This window comes from Acanthopagrus latus, chromosome 9 (genome assembly GCF_904848185.1).
Source record: "Acanthopagrus latus isolate v.2019 chromosome 9, fAcaLat1.1, whole genome shotgun sequence".
Classification (NCBI taxonomy): domain Eukaryota; kingdom Metazoa; phylum Chordata; class Actinopteri; order Spariformes; family Sparidae; genus Acanthopagrus; species Acanthopagrus latus.
The window spans coordinates 14,604,285-14,624,844 of NC_051047.1; the positions used below are offsets into that span (position 1 = coordinate 14,604,285).

The 20,560-nt window shown below is 40.8% G+C and overlaps 1 long non-coding RNA gene across 4 annotated transcripts in view; it reads left to right on the forward strand.

Annotated features, from left to right (window-relative positions):
* Positions 1-20,560, forward strand: part of LOC119025375 — a 77,736-nt gene that overhangs the window by 42,484 nt on the left and 14,692 nt on the right. For 2 of the 4 annotated variants that reach the window (XR_005076796.1, XR_005076799.1), the window contains one exon: positions 1,903-5,593. The exons of the other annotated variants lie outside the window; for them this stretch is intronic. This is a non-coding gene — a long non-coding RNA (uncharacterized LOC119025375). Of the gene's footprint in view, positions 1-1,902; positions 5,594-20,560 lie in introns of those variants that run through there. 4 annotated transcript variants of the gene reach the window in all.

Below are 20,560 nucleotides of genomic sequence, written 5' to 3' on the forward strand. Positions count from 1 at the left end.
TGCTAATTACACATCATTAATGTTAGACCTTAATGGCCCCAAGAGTGGGTAATAGGCTGTAAGGCTGAGCTGGCTGCTTGCAGGGAATCTGAATCTGGGGGGAGAGAACACATGCTAATGAAGCTGAGACCTTTTATCTTTGCAGATTAAAAGGGAAAAGATCACAACCCTCAAAATAAGCGTTTTGACATCTGTAATTGGAAGAGACAACAAGCTTTTGTTCTATTATAGGGAGCAGGAGACATCAGGCTGGGTGTATAAATCTCTCCAGCGAGCTTTACTCCCTCAGTGCCTTCAGTCAGTTAGCCAAATGAAATCTCACTGCTGCTTTCATGCTTTTAGCTGCAGTTAGACAGAAGATGGAGTGCTGCTGCTTCCAAAGCAGCGCCAAGTCTGTGATCTGGGTGCGTACATGTGTGAGCATGGTAGCTTAGCCTTTTCAAATTAATGGATGCCCTTGTATGCTGAATGGGGAACACAGAACAGTGACCCTGCCAATTATTGGGGGAATATGGAGGAACTGTTTGCACACTTTCTGTGCTGTTGTGCAGACAGTCAAAGTTGGATTTTCTTTCTTTTTTTTTTCTTAGTGTTGCCCACTTTACCGCAATGATTTCGGCAAAATAATGCCAAAGCACTGAGGTCAGATGGTGAGACCCATGTTGCTGTAAGCTGTGGAAGAGTGACTGAGTGTGCGCATCTGGTCCTCTCCAGCGGGCCTGGCTCAGAGCTGGGGCGAACAGCAAAGCGACAGCTGGTCCTGCATGGCTCCATGTTTGACCCTCAGCACCATGTGTAGTCCTGGGCGGCCAGCGGCACTCCATACCCTGAAGACATGTATGCCATCCCGAACACCTGGTGGGAGGGAGCCCACCTCAGAGCCTAGGGTCTAGTTGTGCTTACACCAGGTTAGGGATAGTGTTTGAGGTGTGTGTGGCTAGATTTCAGGGTCCATGACCCTCTCAGCCCCTGACACCTCAGCAACCCCAAAGGCTCAGAAAGCAGGGGGCCCGCTGACTGCCCATTTGCTCTGTCTCTGAGGTCCAAGCCCAGAGGTCCTGTCATCACAGAGCAGCTCAGCTGGAGGCCATAGGTGTAACGACCTACATCTATCCATATATAACAATATGTACGTTATCATCAGGCTGTTTATCTGGCTTGACCTCTACCAACTGTACTCGCATTTCATAGCTCAACTGCACACTCTGTTCTCGTGAATATCCAAAAGATTTTCTCAGATAAACTTTGCAAGCTGCTGTGTGACAACACAGCTGGAGGGATGGTGTTGAGAAATCATCTTGCTGCAATTTATTAAATCCTGACTTTGATAGTCTCCATGACTTCCCTCCTTGTATCTGTTTATGATGAATGTTTTATGCATGAAAGCAGAAAATGTTGATCAGGGAAATTGTATGGAATTTGTCTCCATTATGCATGCTTATCATAATCACGGCAAGATTATGCAGTAACAGAGTAGAGCTGGTAATACAATAAGTCTCCTTGATAACGCAAAACATCTAAGAGAGGAAATGATGGTATACTTAGTCAGTATGTGATAGGCACATAGCCTCTAGGTTCCTCATAATTCATATCTTTCCCTCTAAAATGAACTCACTCACAAAAATACGCCTCTTATCATTCTGCTCTGCAATGCCAAAGATGAGAAATAATAGGGAAAATGGTGGTGCAAAAATGTCAGTTTGTTTAATTATTGCTAGTTATGACAATTACCTTCTCTTTGACTTTAGCATGTATGTAATAAGAATGTTCCTTAGTGCCTCAGAGAAATGTGAAAGGTCAGATGTCAGTTTTAATATGACTAGAGCACCTCTAATGAAACACTGTTGCAATATGTGTTGAATACGAATGCATTAATTTCTTAAATGTCTTTCATATTTGCAGGCGCCTCAGCCTTTTTAACTGGGATAATTTGACAGCAGCCCCCTGCCTTCCTCTGACAGCTCTGAGGAGCTGGGGCTCAGCACCTGCGTCCACCCAAGCATTAAACCTCAGATCCTGAACTCTCCTCACAAATGAACTGTCAGATCATTACTGCGCGTGATGCAATATAATCTGTCTCAGAATTAACATTTGGCCAAGTCCACACAGGGTTTTTTCTCCCATCTCTCTCTTCCGTACATCTAGCCCCCTCAGAAGGCACCGGTTTGAATATGCATCTCTTCACATTTCCATGAGGGACCCACCGGGAGTACAGGCAGAGAGCAGCTTTCAGCATTAGCATGTCAGGAGGGAAGGGTCCTTTTCGTTCAGGGTCCCACTGCAGATGCTATGCCTCACTTGTTCATTACAATTGCATTTCATCAGCTTGATGATGTCCACATGTCAAATGAGTGTGAGGATTTTGCACACAACGGAGCCTCTGGGAAAAGGACTTCGCTGGCTAATCAGCTGATTATCATACCTCAAATGGGGCTGTAGTGCTCTGTTACAAAAGCCAGCCAGAGAGAACGAGGTGCAGGAGACAGGCATACGACGGACGAGTCCAGATAGGAAGGCAGCAAGCAAAGCTGATTAACAAAGCTCTCTTATGAACACACATAGAGGAATGCAAAGTAAGCAAACAAAACGCAACCCAAGCAGGAGACAGAGGAGAGTATTAGAATATTTATTGTTATCATATTTTTTTTGTACTGGTATGGCTTTAAAGCCCACAGTATTAATCTGCGTGTTATTATGTTATCCTCGCATTCATTCTAAAGATGGACAAATTAGGCATCTGGCACAAAACTTGTGATTTTCTTGTTTGTGTATTTTCTTGGGTTCAGTCGTAATTTGGTTCAAAAAGCGCCTTATTGACCTACAGGAGATAAGAGGTGCATAAATCAAAACAGGATTATAATCTCACTCTGGCTCTTGAGCACTGTGTCCTACGCACCTGAAGAGGTTGCCACATGGGGACCCTGTAACTCTGCTGGGGGACTTCATTTCTTATGTGGATAACAATGGAGAGAACAAAGGGGTGTGACTGAGCGGACTGGCCTGGAAGGAGTCAGCACATGGAATTCAAATGTCCCTCTGGCCACGGCACACCAAACCGATATCAATCAATCAATCAGCAATGAAGGCCAAGTATTTCATCGCTTCACATTGCTTGTGTTGCTTGAATGCAACGCAAAGGCTACAGTGGACAGCCATATTCATTTCAAAAGGGGAAATGGAAGACTCAGGTCTGTGGATATACAAACTCTTCATTTATGTAATTTTCACATGGCTAATGCTAATGCAGCCACTTTTTATGTCTTAGTTGCAAATGGAACTGGAAAAGAGGTGGATGCCAAAAATAAGGAGAAACTCCCTTAAATGGGTAAAATCATGGATACTTCAGTGACATGCTCATGGGGCTTTCTTTTTTGTTCATTTTTCTTCATGTGCACTGATTCGCTGAACTGAAAAGCCAATCAGAGTAATATCTCTTACCAATGGACTCCATCACCAATTCAACATGCTCAGTCGTCCAATGGGTTTACTAGTACCACGGGTTCAGGACACACCACAAGAACTAAGGCCACAGACAGACTGACCGACCATCAGCCTGGTGTATCAGGACTTTAGCCTCCTTTACACAGGCAAGTGCTTCAAGTTGTGGGCTGAAGGTTGTCAGTGCCTGTCATGGTGGCACCCAAAGAGCAAACAGCCCTCAAGCTGAAGATCAAGCGAGATGTGGTAAGCAAGAGTTGGAGAAGTTAGGGAAGCCATGGCATCGACCCTGGCAAACCATCTAACCTGTGAAAGAGAAGCAAGTCTTTGCTCAAGTGGTCTCAGCTGCTAAACTCAACACGGAATATTGTTGGGTTGTCAAAGAACCATTTTGAGGACCTCCTCAACTCTACCAAAACTCTGCAGTGGCAGAGCACCAAGATGCTCACTGACATTGTCGGGATATCTTGGTTGACAAACCTCTGTTGTAAAATACAGATGTCAGGGACAGTGCTTGTGGACCAGCACATTCAACAACATGGTATGGTTGTTATGATATGGTAACTCAGAGGCTGAGCTTCTGTCTGCGTGTTCCATTGCTCAACTTTCCACAGGAAAGATTATGCTACCCTAAAAGAGGCTCTGACTGACCACCAAACTTTAGAATTAGCAATAATGTGCACTATTGTGTATAGGGCAGCTGTTTACTTTTTAATGACTTATTTAGGACCATTTCCTTCTCTGTGTTTTGGGGGAATGTTGTGATAATACAATGTTTAACGGGCAATGCAGGGTCAAGCTTTTTCCTTGAATAAATGGAATGAAAACTGTGAATTCTTCCAACTAGTCAGGCATTTGACGCCGGTGTGGGTGTGAGGCTTGGCCAAGTACAACTGTCCAGTTTAGTGACCTCAGGATTAGATATCAACTTTGTGCAGATGATTTCTCATCACAACCATGACCTCCAGTGTTCAGCTGCTTCACATTGTAAGCTGCTACCTCTTAGTCTGAAGCCATGGTAATGGTTGCTCTCATTTGAGTTGGGAGTCTGTTGCTGCCCAAAAAGAGGTTGTTCAAGTACCATGCAGTCTTGTCCATGTGAAAGGGTAAAATGGAGGGTCAGATTGGGCTGTGTTGGCAGTGACTTAATGATAACATGACCTTCGTAGAGACAGGAAGAATGAGAAGTTGCAAAAAGGATTTTCCTTCTCTTTGGGCTGTCTCTTTGGGAAAGGCTGAGGAGCTTGGACATAAGGGACAAACCCAGAACACGAAAAAGATTCATATCCCACCTGGTCTATTAACACTTCTGATTCCTCGGGAGGAGCTGGAGGACATACTGTAGCTGAAGAAGAAAATCAGGGCTCAGTGTCTGATGTTCTTGGGTCAACTAAAGTATTTTGGAAACCTGAAGTTTAGGGTTAGTTGGATCAATTTACTTGCCTGTCTTGCTAAAGTACAGTTCCAACACTGCTTAATCACTGGCAGAAAGTGTTAAGAAAGAGTTACTCTTTGATATACGATACAGATTTACAAAATTGTCTTCAGTATTGATGAATATGTGATTAAATAAATAGTTGTAGATGATCTAATTAGCATCAATTGATTACTCTTTTTTTTTGTTGATGCAGCTGTAGTCCAATGTCCTCAGTGTCCACTGGTTGCAGCTCACATGCAATTTTTTTTTCGCTGCTGTCTTTACACGATGTATCTATTTTCCATTTCGCTGGACCAGCTTACATCTCTGAGGTGTAAATCTTAAATGTGAATGCACTTACATTTCCATAATTATTGATAGTTACTGAAATGACCTTGCATGAATTGAAATGTGTTTTTTCTGTTGTTTTAAACTTCACGTCAGAATTTTTTAGAATTATAGGTAAAAGGAGACAAAGACATCATTTCTGCTTGAAACAGCAGATGTTATTTTAGGAGTAATTTATTGCTTGTTGTATATACATTTCAAGCTGAAGTAAGAAAAAGGAGGATGGAGAGAAAAACTAAAGACCAAGGGAAGGGGAAGAATAACGGAAAACACTGCAGAAAAATTCCAGATTCAAGACATCTATAATGCTTTTGCCTGAACAGAGACATGCTGTCTTTAATTGATGAGGGCATTGATATTCTGTACTTTTGTTACTGTCAGTAAATCTGATAAAAAGACCAAAACTAACAGTGCGTCAATCTGTCCCTCAATATGTTCATACCTGCTTGAAACGTAACCATCCTTGACAGGTCACAAAAATAAATACATTTTAAAAAAGGTTTAACAATTTAAATAAAATATGAATATGAATTTTGTCAATAGTGAAACCGTACTTAACACTCAAAATGAAATTGTTGTTTTAGCCAAATAAGTATTCCTATTAGTATTGTTGTTAAACGTAAAATGCATTAAATAGCATTTGTTTATAGGTTTCATTGGGAATATTACTGACATGTTATAGTCATAAGAGATCCATTATTTTGAAATCCATTGTGCTAAATTAAGTCAACAGTACTGCGTTGTTTATTTGTTGTCAGAATGTCTGTTCAAATCTTAAGCTTTATTATCTCCATCTATAGAATAGTTATATAGGTCTACAATTTATGTTGCTTAAATTTTTTTTTTATTTATCCAAGTCTCATTGGTGCATCTCATAATAATGAACATTGTCTAGCTCAGCGGGAATGTCTTTTTGTTATTGGCTTCTTTTGTTTGAATGGAGATCACCAGCCACACATGGTAGAAGTGAAGTCACAAGTGACCTGAAAGCCCAATTATAAAGTCTGCAATCTGCATTGTTCTTGGAGCGAAAAAGAATCAATGTGCTGAAGGCATATCCCCATCAGAAGACCTAATGATGTCTTTCTGGACCACAGCCTTGCACACTGCATAGTAATCTTCTGCTAATTAGGTTTATAATGCCTAGGCAGGCCTCTGCATCAGCACAATTCCAGGGAGGACAGTGAAGTTATTTATTTATCTCACTGTGGCTCGTTGTTATCGCAGTTATAATTAAAGCAAAATTATTTAGATTATTTAGGAGAAGGGTTTATTGGAATTAGTGTTGCACAGTGCAAGTGCGTACACTTGAGCTGTGTTTTCAATCATTAGCTCACATTAATTCAAATAGTTGTTTCTATTAGGAGAGGAAATGAACAGAGAGACATCCTTTTACTATAGCCGCTCTCTCTAACTCTGCTTAAATTTTCAAATATGTGTGTGTAATCTGAAGATCGCTTGTCCTGCGGGATCAATGACACCTGCCATATTCTATACAGAAAGCCTTTGAGGTCTATCCACTCCTGTGGCCATATTAAAATAGTTCTTAATGTCAGATTTCTTTCTTTATTCCATTGTCATATGCAGTTTGTAATTATTGATGTAAATCAGATTATTTCCATTATCAATGTATATATTCATTATGCTGTGAAATGGCACACAAGAACTACTAGCCATAACAACAAGACCAGTTCAAGTGACATATTAGCATTACTCACTTAATCTGAATAACTCATCAAAAGACAAAATTAGTTAATTTGTGACATGATGATAAGGAAAGCAAACAAGGGGTATATGTTTTCTAGTGATAAATCTTGAACAACTTATTGATTACAGTAATAGACAGAGTTGATTGAAAGTACTGGAAGAGAAAGAGTTGACTTACCTGAGAAGAATTAGTGATCATACTTCTACGTTTACAGGTGAGGTCACCTTTGTAATCTATTGGGACTCTTTCAGCTGGATGTTAAAGATGATGAAGAAAACATTCAGCCTGTGCACTCTAAATAATAAGTGCTGTTTAGCACCTTCAAAGGCTGTTGAGCTTGTCTTTTGAGAACCTGTGAACTGCAGGTGCAATGTAGAATTTTTTTAGTTTTACCCTTTGCTGGATGATTAGTATCGAGCATAATTACACTGTTCATACCAATATGAGTGTAAATGGTCAAATGTTTTGTACAGCTGTAATACAAACAGAAGAGAGGAGTTTTCATTCACATTTATTATTCATTTATTACTTTCAAGACAATTCTTTTTTTCTCTCTGTCATAGTTCAGCATGTATTCAGTCACAAATTGTATAGATACATAACTCGAAAGATGTCAACTCATGAAAACAAAGATGTTCTAGAAACACAAATTGTGTGATATAATGTTAATTTTGAGTCCATTACACATGTTTTAGCCTGCCCTGCTCTTAGCTAATAAACATGACCTATTTGGTGGTTAATTGCATTTGAGCATTGTAAACAACAAATCTTTAGAAACCAGGGTTCATTTGTTTCATGAAATATTTCTACTGAGAGTTTTCTTCCAGCATTTTGTACTATATTTCATGTTTAACTGTCAACCAAATCCTGTTTAAAGAGTAACTTTAGGCTGAGCAGCAGTCTTTGAACGTACTAGCGTAATTTACAGATGAGGTTTTGTGTGGCCTGAAATGTAGTCTTTTGTATGCAGAGTAGAGAAGTCACAGGGTCCTGTGGTACACCTGTACATGAGTACAGCAGGATGAGAAGCTAAACTTGAAACTTACTCGAAACCTACACTTCTACATTTTCAATGAGGGATAAAGAGTAGATGTAATGGAAAGAATTTTTAACAAGGCAATTGTTGAAAAAAGAATGCAAGACACAAATATTTATTCACCCCTAACCCTTTAAAAACCCAAAAAATCAACTTCTTACACCTTGTAGACCTTCAAAATGACCTTGCAAAAAAGAGCCTGCAAATTCTAAACTTACTTTATATTTGTCAAAAAAATGTTGCATGCCAGCATGGCCATCCTGTTCTTTCTTGCTGCCTTTCAAGTGCCACTCATGTATTCTCTGGATTGATCTACCAAAAAATCTTTGTCTCCTCCCTTTTATGTACAACAAACTTCCTTGACCGACTGTTAGTATGATTTTGCTCTTCATGCTGGGTTTGGAGTAAGTTGGCTAAAGCTATAATCTAAACCAGCAAACCAAAACAATGAGCTGAGAGTATCTTGAGGCTCTACAGATGTTAGTTTGCAGTGTGACCTGCAGTACTAGAAATACTTTTTTGATACTGATTGTGATACTGGAAAACATTTCATTTTATTAGTATTTATTTTAATAATTTGAAAAAAAGGAGATACTTTCATATATTAAACTGGAGAGCTTGAGTTATCCATTGAATGGAAAATTAGCATTTTGTTTGTTTCTCATTCAACCATTTAAAATACAAGCCTCCTTTCAGTTGGTGTTTCTGTTTATTAGTCATGTTGGTGGTGAAAGAAGTTTCCAGTCTTGTGTTTTGCATTTTGTTGGTTGGGCAACGTGTGTTTGCATGTGGATTGTTGACTGTGCTCGTAGTTGGTATGTAAAAAATATTTTTACTCATCAGATAATTTTTGTGTATAATACTATTAGTAATACTATTAGTTCAAACAGTATGTCTACATGACTTGTACATACTCTGCTTTGCAATGTTGACCATCTCAATCATTATTTTAAGCATCCCCAACAGAATTGGATCTTGGATGTTTGAACTAAACCACCCTTGCCTAGTGTTGTTTTCTTTTCAAATTATTTGTCATTCACACCATGTTATTGTTTGGTGAATCATTATGAATTAATTAAGTAGTTAGCAAACAGAAAGAGCCTGTTAAGCCAATGAAAATGAACATTTGCATGCGTAAATGTCTTCACAGACCCCTGATGGTGCTGGCCTGTGACTGTGTAAACATGCAGACAGACAGTTTTGAAAAGTAAACTTCTTGTAGATGACAGATGCAACTTGATTTAATGAAGACATAAGTAGCATCTGATAAATTCATTCTTTAAAAACTGGACATGTTGAAAATAATGTTTTCCGACTACTGATCAGAGATAAATGAATGCAAATGGCAATAAGGTATTAAAGTATCACAGTACTAGTAGAAGTAAATGATGAATGTATTGACATGTACAGTATGTATGTTGTGTACCATGGGGCACCCGACGATGAGCCTTGCTGATAATTGATCTGATAGTTAGCATTTTTCTGATTATGTTTAAATTGGTGATAAACCAAATTCATTTAAATCTTTTAAAGTAAAAAGTATGATATTTGCCTCCAAAATATAATGGAGTGGGATTACAAAGCAGCAGAACATAGAAATACTCTAAAGTGAAATTACCTCATTCCTTCACTGAGGATTGAGCAGTTCTGGTTCTCCAATCTATTAATATAAGAAAATAAATTATAAGCAAATAGTCAACAGATTAATAGACAATGGAAATAATTGTTGGTTGCATCCTACTTTCATTGCATTTGAAAACACATTGCAGTTGGAAGTGAGTTACCTTTATCTCTGTGTCAATAGCAGTGATTGCACTTGAAGAACTCTAAACTTTTCTTTTCTTGCCTTGGAACTTACTGTAGGTCTTTGTTTTTTCTCCAAGAGGTTAGTAGCTGTCCACCTCTTTCTGGCAGACTGTTAACTGACAAGCTTCGAGCATTTGGCAAGATGTTATCCAGCAGCAGAGCTCATCTACAGCTCTGACAGCCCGCAGCACCTGCCAAAGGATCTTCTTACCTTCACTATCTGCCGTGAGTGAGCAATGCTCAACGCTGAGGGAACTGTTTCAGCCTCCCTCATGCTGGAATTTCTCAGCTTGTTCCCGTGTTTCCTTTCTCTTTGATTAGACAGAGGAAGCCGAGGAGATACTTTCATGGATAATGAGACACTGGACAGAGGTTTTATTTGTTTCCCAAGCTAAGGTCTCCATTGGTCTGTTGGCAGATGTGCTGTGAGTTCAGAGCGGCAAACACCCTGTCATTATCCTGCTTTCCTAATCATTAAGTGCAGAATGCTACAGTGGAAAACACCTTTCTATTGTGGAGAATGAGAAGAACACGAAGACTTACCTCTGCACTGCTAGGTGCTAGTATTATCCTCAAGAGGACAAGTTTTTTGTTCTTTTTCTTTTTGACTGATGCAATCTGGACACAGCTGAGGAGGTAGATGAGAAGAATTTAATTTGCTCTCCTTTCTACTTCAGTGCCCGCAAACTTAAGGTCTTATGTCTAATGCAGTCGTGACCATGATAGATAAGCCTGCGTAAGTCTACAAAGCCAGCTTCAATGCATCTGAGATTAGCACATCTTCCCCGTTCTGCGACTGCGGGGACGACCCCGGCCTTGGTGACAGGACAGCTGGACATAAAAGTCTTGGAGAACCTGGGCAGTTCCTCACAAGAGCATGTGCCATAATTAGAGCCATAATGGCATCTGAATGCAGCGCAGGTTAATGAAACTCTGTCTCCGCGAGGGAACTGGGGGCTTTTGGGTAAAGAAAACAGCAGGGTTCTGCCAGGAGCCCGATGATAGCAATTTGCAGAGTGAGTTATGTTCTATAACCTCGAAGGAGCGAGTACTTTGAGCATGTTTTGTTCTTAAATGGGGTATAGTTTTCCATTTCCCATCCATTAATATGCATAGAACAGCTAATGAGGCTGAACCAACTAAGATAATAAGATTCTGAGGCTGCAGCACCACTGACTGCATTAATGGTGTATGACTTTGTGGTGAGGCATTTGTCTCTGGGTGCCTTTGGACATAAGCACAACATGGAAGCCTAAAGAAACTGTGTTCAGTGGCACATGGATACAGTGAGGCTTTGATCTGCATTTTGCAGTTATTGCCCCGTTGAAATGCTCCAGAAGAGAGGGCCTTTATCCATTGAGATTATGCTTTAACGAGTATTAAAGGACTCATTTAATTGCCTCATTTTTTACATTTTAATTTGCACATTGCTCATGATCTATAAATTAAAGCTGTTTCCATATAGAGCATATTGAGAAGCAAGAAATTTGAAATCCTGTGAGCATATTTTTGTTTTGCATTTTGCCTCAAAAATGTTTTGTATTCCGACTTTTAATCAACAATATGATTATAAAGATTATGCCCCTTTTGTTCCAGACAATTTTATTACAACACTTACCATTTTGTAGAGGTCTCTTTCAGCACGTATAACACACACTGACCCTATCAGTGTCAATATGAGTACAAAAGTAGAAATAAAACATTGATGTCTGTCTCCTTAGTTTACCACCATGTAGTTGAACCTGCAGAGAGAGGAACTGTGGAGGTCGTCTGGAGTTGTATTGGCAGATTGTGGAATTATATTAAACATAAATATAAATATAAAGAAGCGTAACGTCCTCCAGGAGGTTAAAAAAAAAAACTCTGATTTTTGCCCTCTTCCCGTCAGCAGTTTTCTGCAGCGGCGTATTAGCTGTTGTCTCCTCTCAGTAAATAACGTGTCCTCATTCAGTCACAGTGAAGAGAAAGAGCATATGACTACAATGGGCTATTATTGGCTATAATAGGGATGAAGCAGACTCTCAGGAGAGACTGGGAGACTTGTGAACTGGAAATGTCTGCTGTTCATCACAGCATTTTACAGCCAACGTTTTCTCTGCAAGAGCAGCATCACTGCCCCAGGATAACTTACACTGATGCCTCACTTCATTTACACAGTGCAGTTTTTGCCTCCGCTCGAACAGAAACTGCTGTTAGGTGTTAGCAAAAGGTAGACAACTAGACCACTAGACCAGCCCCCTGTACAGATCCATATACACCACTGAACACACTGCAAATATCAGGGATCCTCATCACTCTCCCTCACTGGCTGGACCTTCCTCTTTTTGAATGACCTAACCTAGGAGCTGTCTTCCTCATTCCTGGTCTCCCTTTTTCGTCTCCAGTATGCCACCCAGTCAGTCAGCATCACTCCCTTTATCCACCCTCTTTCTTACATCCTTCTTTCGTCATTGAGGCCTCCCTACATTTCTTTTACTCCACTTAATACAGCAGCAATCACAGCACAACTCGCCATCGCGCCCTCTTTAGCCGTCTCTCATCCCTCCCTGTTTGAAGGACCCCCCTCCCTCTGTTCCAGAACCCTCTCCTTTCCTCCACCCCCCGCCCCCCCCATACTGACCCTCCTCTCTCCACCCCCCTGGCTGGACCCCTCTCTCTGGTGCGGGGCCTGGCTGTCAGGCCCTCTCCTGTGAGTGCGGCTGCTGTGATTTCCTCTGGGCCATCAGGTGGGCTGCTGCTAACTAGCCAAGCCTGAGACAGGGTGACCTCAAGCCTCAACATGATGGGTCTGAATCAACAATGTGTTCGCCTAAACAGGGAGGGAGAGACCAAACAACTTAGAGGGCTGTCTGCCAGCAAGTAAACCAACAACGCTTGCATCTCAAAGTTATCTACCTGCAGAAATTTTATTGTGCGAGTAAGCATTTAATTCCTTTCCCTAAAAGTGCCTATTGGCTCTAACTTAGAGCTTTTTAGTCTATACTAAACTGTTTTTTCACTTGGGTGTGTTTGCTGCAGTGTTTGTCGCAGTGGTGCCTCGCAGTAGGTGTATTGTAAATCAACTGGGTGCAGCGTGAACTGTCATTATAGTGATCATTAACACTCGTGATATCATCAGCGCATGGCAGACACTTAATTATCGGATCCCTTCTTCTGTTTCAGAGGCCCTGGTGTATTTTTCTTTTTCAGAACAATTTCTGATGTCTGCAAAATCCATAAAAGCCTGTCTGATTAGTACAAGCTCAGTTTAATGAGTTTCTCCTGCGCTGCTGTTTCAGGTGGATCTCATTAAGGGTAATCATACTGTAGTATGAGTTCTAAGGAGGACTTTATACACAAGCCAAGGCTATCTAAATTGATTTTCCCTCTCAATATTGAGTATTTAACAGGTGAGATTCTGAAGAAAAATGTCATCCTGCTAATCAGATATAAAGACTGATCAAGTAAATGTTTCTGTCTACTGTCCAGTGTGCTGTGATTGTGCAGAGCATTTAGGTAATAATCAAATTTAATGATGGCATTACTGAATAGCTGAGGCTTGCTGCAGTCGTCCTTCCTCTGCTCCTCAAAATGTTTCAAACTTTTTCTCTTCCACAATTCCCTTGAGCTAGCCTCCCATCATATCTGAAATGCGCTTACAGCAGTGGCCGTCTTTTGCTTGAGAGCTCTTTGCCTTATGCTTCCATCAGAGGAGACTGAGTCTCACAGATGCACTGCTTAACAATGCCATCCCCTGCTCCCATCAGAGGGGGGAAGGTTGCGGAGCTGCGCCCCGCAGAATAAGGGGGGCAGGTCCCCTGTGATTGGCGAGAGCTGAACATCGATGCCAGCTTCCATCTGTCATGATAGCCTATCTCTGAACCTTCAATCTGTCAAAAGCTTGCTGCCTAGCTGAAGGCTCCAGGAGATTTGGCGTGCTAAACAGATTTGACAACAGGCATTATCACTGTGAGGGGCCCGGCGAAAAACGCCATCAACGTGTTAATTGTGGCTGGAGATGTAAACTGTCACTTCTCATCTCATTTAACACTTGCTTTGCCAGTTTTTTATCACCTCGTATTCCTCGCTTTAGAAAACATATGGAAATGTTTTGGCTGACGCTCTAATCCTTGAATAACAGTATCTGCTTTATGACTTTAGGTTGTGGTTTATTTCCTCAAGGCGATAAATCCTAAAAGATTAGCACTGTTTTGTCCTTGGGTTCACTGAGAAGTCAAGACAGACACCTCAACTGTTTCTCGGCTGTTTTGAGTAATTTAATGTGAAAAAATGTAACAGTACAACTGATCAGGGTTAACATTGTATAGTTAACACTGTTAACAATAGTTAACACCACTGAGGTTTCAGTTCTGCAAACAGGACCTCAACAGTTTTTATTTTGCACCTTATCAGCAACTAATACATCATCATCAACAGTTGAACCGTTGTTTGTGAAGATCAGAGCATGTGTTTTACAGATCATGACACTGACAAAAATTACATTTTAAAAACATGTTAAGTATTTACCACAATTTCAAAATGACAAATAAAAATGAAAGAAAACCTAGCTCTTCTTTTCAAAATGATATTTTCTGTGATTTCATAGTGCTTGCCTAAAAATAGTCAAAGGTCTAAATTTCTCTCAAATGTTTTGTTTTTGCCTTTATGTCACTATGTTGTCGCTTTCAGAGGCATCTCCAGAGTGTCAAGCCTCTTCCTATTATCACTAATTGATTATCCTCTATCAAAGCACCTTATTATTTGTGAGTTGTAGCGATCAGCCCTATTATTTGTGGGCTTTCCCCTGACAGGCCTTTAATGGTGATGGTTGGTTTAACCCCCGGGCCTTGCTAATAGGATTTAGCAGCAGGTGACTGGTAACACAGACACACACACCCCTCTAACCTCTTCACCCCCAGGAATATCAGATCCTCCCACTGCCTGCTCGCTGAAAAAAGAAAAAAAAGGCATCCAAACAGTGCACTGATACAGCCTCGTCATCCCCCCTGAGTAGATTGTATCTGTATGTGCCGTGGTGAGGCAGAGCTGTGGTGTCACTCCCGGCTCTTGGCTTTTGTTTTGAATCTGTGGAGTCAGGATGCATGCAGCAATGTATGCAAAAGCCAATGCAAATAAACCCGAGGCAGACGCGGCGCCATCTTGGAGATGACAGACGCCGACCAGACGAAAAGGCCACGGCCCCTATACTCTGGTCGTCTCATGACAGCGATGTCATTACAAGCCACAAGGTTTGCAGTGTCTTCTGATGTACATTTTAATGTTTACTATCCTTCAGCTTTGGAAAGTGTAAGTTATACATTAGACACAAATGTATGCTACTTTTAGGTAATTTAATTGATAGAATATGAAATGGAGTAATGAACATATTTTACCTGTAATTGTGAGAGACCATCAGTAGTATTGGGCTTGTCTTAAGGGTTTCCCCTGTGTATGTGGCTAACAGGGCTGTCAGAACTGCTAGCTTACCCAGGTGAGGCCTCCGTGTCATTATAGTGCCCCTGTCCATCAAGATCAGAGCTGCTAACCGAGGCAGGGCCATTCTCTCAGCTTTTATCACTTTATTTGGTGTCCATCCTTCCACTGTCTGCAGACAGCAGCAGAGGCCATCCATTTCTACCCCGACACTGATGGGAAGGGGGGAAGCGCAAGGAAGCCTGGGTGGTGGTGGCGTAGGCTGATGGTGTGGGGGGGGGGGGGGTAACATGAGGAGAACGGCACCATGAGGAGTCGGGAGGGGATGGGTTTGTTATCCTGGTAATTAAGGACAGAGTGGCTTCCATGCCGGGTGCGCGGACAGGATGTGGCAAATTACTGGAGTCTTTGTGAGGAAAAGCTGCTCCCTCTCTGCTCTGTCCGTTCTCAGGGGACCTCATCATCTTCTCTAACAGTCAGGATGGGATTTTGTACCCTCTATTCCCTCACCTTCTCCTTCCCTCTTTCTGTCTCTCCTCTCATTTCCTTTCACCTCCCTCTGTCACCTTGCTTCTGAAATGCATCTCAAAGTCTAAGGTAACATTGCAGCTTCTGAATTGTAGATGAGTATGCTGATGATGGACTTGTGGAGCGAAATGCAAAACTTTCAAGAGCTATTTTTGTCGATTTTATTTCCCCCGAAACACGTTTTCGTGATAAAACATTGGTTTCATATTTACAAATTGAAAAAGATTTCAATTAATCAATTTTTTAAACATCATTAGATGGATTTTGACAATTAACTGTGTGTGTGTTTCACATAGTGATTCCCTTGATATGCAAAGAATGATAGAGAAAAAACATAAGTGGGATTCATATGACTATTTCACTCCTATGAGATGTCACAAAGTGTCACCAAACGCAGAGACCACAAGAGAAGTGTTTTGGTGCTTTGGCATTGCTGTGTAAATTCTGAAAAGGGGACATTATCCCTTTTTTTCTCTTGACGTTTTGTTCTGGGCTCCTCCGGCGGTGGTGCTCAGGTGGGGCTTGAGAAAACGGTGGCCCTCACAGCGACACGCGGCAGCAGCAGCAGCAGCCGCAAAGCAAGACAGCAAGAGAACACTCTGGGGTTTAAAAGTACCCAAAGCATCCTGGGTAATTAGCCATTACGGCGCTGTCACAGAGGGTTCTGCAGTCAATACAGAGATAATTTGGGCAATGGTGAATGACAGTGCTGTCCAGGCTTTTGGGATGATCAAGGACAGATCCAGCTGCACCAGGCATCTGTCAGGCCCATGAATCACTCCTCCAGCCAGCAGCTGGGTGAGTGGAGCAGGGAGAATCGCTGGAGAGGCATGTGCAGACACACAAATAAACATGTTCCCCCTCTCTCTCCTCGCCACACCGGGAAATGGCTATTAAAGGTCTGCCGTTACAGAGCACCGAGTGGAAAAGGCTTGTTACCTTCAGTGGCAAATGAATGACATTGGGAATAAGGTGAGGAATAAAAGTCAGACCAAGGGGACATTTCTCACAGTTATTTCGGCCGTGTAGCTAAAACTGAGGAATGCAGTTGGCATGCAAAATTGGATCATCCAGTTCTCAAAGAAAAGTATAATGAGTTTTACACAAAAGCAACAACAAAGCTTCCTGTCGTGGTGCAAAAATCTGGAAACTTCTGTTTCTTCACTTAATGACAGTTGAAAAACAATCACAGTGTTGAGATTACAGCAGGTTTAGAAGATTTAAGTAAATTGGCATCATCAAAGACTTTATTTGGATCTTAGAAAGAAAAGGTACAAAGCAGCATACTTGTTGTATACATAACCCTCCAATTCTTTATACTTTATGCGAGTGGTGGAGCCTCGTCAGCCCAATATTTCAGCTAGTGTGTGTGAATCATTAATGACATTTTCTGCTTTAATGCTAACAAAATATGGTTTTGCAAATACAAATATGTAAAAACAATAATCACACTCTTTACACGATACTGTACGTAAAAGTTAATACTGTGAGGGAGGGCCATAAACCTCTGTTGATGTTTCACTGCCCACAATTATACCACATTTATTAATGTTGGGTTTTTCAGATCACCGTGAACATTTGTAAGTTACAAAAATGTGGGGGAATATTAAATCACTTTCAGAGGAAAAAAATCTGAGTAATTTACTGCTTGTCTCAATGGTGCTTCATCGCCTCGAAGTGTAAAATAATATTACATTGACTGTGTTGTATGTTATCTGAGTTGCTGCTTTTGTAGGATCCCCGTAGATTTTTAACAGCCTGTGTGAACCTTCAGAAAACCTTGTTCCTGTTTATTAATTTACCTGTTGAAACTTCTAAGATTTTACTAATCAGAACACAAGGTTATTTTGAGCACATAAATAACTAAATTAAAGGTGCTCTTCGTAACAATTTTGTGGCAGCCTGTATGAAAAGATTGTTTCCCTCCTTATAACTTTGAGTGAATGAGCTTCCGACAACATTTGACACTTTAACTTAACTGATGGGACTGATTAGTTCTATCAACTAATTTTTGGAGAGCTTTTCTAAACAAATTTAAATGCGACATCTTCTTGTTGGTGAAGTTATTGGTCTACGTGTGAGTGGTGGTTCATTTCAAGTCACTTCATTTGCATCCACAACAATGTCATTGTGCAGATTAGCTGCCATTTAATCATATGATTATTTTATCACATCATATTCACTATTGTACATTTTACATTTACATCTATTAGTATTGGCATTTGTTAGATGCTTTAATTAATAATTTAAAGGAGCATCTTGGAAAAAAAACATTAAAATCGTAGCAGTGTCATCCGAAAATGGGGCAAGTTGTTACTCGATTATTCTGAGCACAGTATCTGTATCTGCTTCGATATTAAATGTGCAGTTATCAGGATTTTGGAGCTCTTTAACTTTTTTTGATTCTGTAAAAGTGGTAAAGATAATTTGCTGTATATACCATAGATGCACACACACCTCTGTCTGAGATATAGGTCCTACCTCTGTGCAGCATATTTAATCATAGCTGTAAAGGCTCTGCTCTGGGACTGGAGCTTCTTCTTATCATACTTTAATCAATACCTCGCTCACTATGTTAACACAAAGCAGTCCTCTCAACACCGTAGAGGTGTGGTGTCCTTGCGCTGAGGATGATGAGTCTCCTGAAATACGTGCAGAAGTGAAATATAGTTTAAAACTGTACTTTTTTATGTGTATATATTTCTCAGATGAACATGATCTAGTTTTTAGTATGCATTTAAACAATCAGCCTTTTTGTATTCGTCTTGTTGATGTGCAGGATATCTTTAATTTGACTTCTGGTGATTTCCACAGTTTATGATGTGATTGCATAAAAAAAATGTAAAAAAAAAAAAAAAAAAAGCAGCAACCTATTACAGGAAAGGGAAGCGGATTTAAAGTGAGTCACCTTCCTTCAGCATAATCACTACCATTCATCTGAGAATGTTATTAACTTCATGATAGGCAGTGAAAGTACCTATCCATCTCAGATACAATGAATTCAAAGATGCACAACGCTGACAGTCAATTAAAAATGAAAGATAATCCACTCCTTGCTTTTTAGTGAAATTCTTATATTCAATTTCATATATGTGCTATAAATACCTGCCATGATATTACATCAGTTTTGCTATTTATCTCTCTTTTTTTGTTTTTTTCTAAGCGTGGAAAACCATAACATCTGAATATTTACCTGCCTTTTAGCAGGACGGGTAGCATCTTGGTGTTGTATGGCCGTGTTTTAGTATTCCTCTGGGATCCATTGCCGTATATGTGTCTATAAAGGGAATTTGCAGAGAGCAAAGTGAACATGTTATGTCGGTCATTTGCTGTGCAAGGATATTTTCCTCCAAACTGCGTTTTAAATGCTGTGTTTCTCCCCATTACTCTGCACCGAGAAACATTTAAATGCCCTTTAATTAGAGTGTCCTTCCTCTCTATCGATAGGCCACTGGTAATCACTCAGAGGACTAATGACTCCTAATTGAATTGCTTTAAAGTGAAACACAATAGGTCCTGTCGTCAGTACCCCAAACAGCAACGTTTGGGAGAGAATCCAAAACACGGGTCATTTTGTTTAGCGTTTCACTAATCGACAATACATATTTTCACAGGAGCAGAGAGGAACCTGACGTTACTGTGGTGATGTCAGATGATGCTCTCTCAATAGAGCCTTGGGGGGGGGGGGACTGGATGGGGGTGGCTTGTGGATCATCAAAATCTCAGTAGATATTGATTTGATCTTTTCATATTGTCAAGGAGAAATCTAATCATAATAGAGCAGCATAGCATGATATCTCCCTCAAACGCCTTTTAACAGCTATTGGGCCTCATTATCCAGCTTGCTTCTAATACAGTGTGAAATCCTCCTGAGCACTAACAGACCTGTGAGGGTGTCCTTTTCAATCACATGTGCTGGCCTAACAATCAAACACTTTCATCCGCGGTTCCTGCGCTTTCAAAACGAGACTCTTGAAATCCGCAGAATAGCTACATGTGGGCAGTCGTGCGACAGGACAAGCAGTGTTCGTGTATTTCTCTGGCGGGTCACGGCAGTAATTATGCAAAATATACTTCACAGGTAGTTATAGAGATAGTTAAAGTGGCTGCGTTCTGACACATCTCTGAAACAGAGGTAAGGGCTGCACCTCCAGTTAAACACAGCTCGGTTGTAACGGAATGAAAAGTTGTAATGAAAAGGATGAAGAGGACGAGCAGTTTTGTATAGATATGCTGTACATAGAGAGATTTTATATAGAACTTAATGATCCTATTTCCTGTGAGTGTCATTGGCATCGAAGAAACTTTTCTGTCCTAATTATCCATTTCAGCCTGTCTGTTTCACATCTCTGCAGTCCCTCATTATCCCCACAGCCACCTCACAGTCTGCTCAGTGTTACATTAGTAAAATAGAGCCTTTGATTTGTCCTCAACAGCACAGACGTTTGAAAAACAGAGCAGGGAATGAGAGCGAGGGAGTGAAACAAAGAAAGGGGAAGAGAAGAGAAGAGAAGAGAGGAGAGGGGAGAAAAAGTCTTATGTATTAGCCTGGACGTGGCCTCGTGTGTTGAATATATTGACCGTGTCACCCTCCAGTTTTTGGGGAGAAACTAAATTCAAGGCCGCTCCGGGGATTTGATGCATCACAGACATAATAGGGGATATTTTGGTTTGCTCTCTGAAGTATGAGACCCCCTCCCCCCCCCCGATGTAGGGAGTGTGAACTGCTGCCGGAGGGCATTTGTAAAACAAAATACTTTACTTGACTGTGGAAACAATGAGCGCCCACACCCCCCGCGGTTGTAATGATGCAGTGAAAACCAATTCAACTGTTCTTAAAACAAAAGTGGCCCTGATTCAGAGAGCC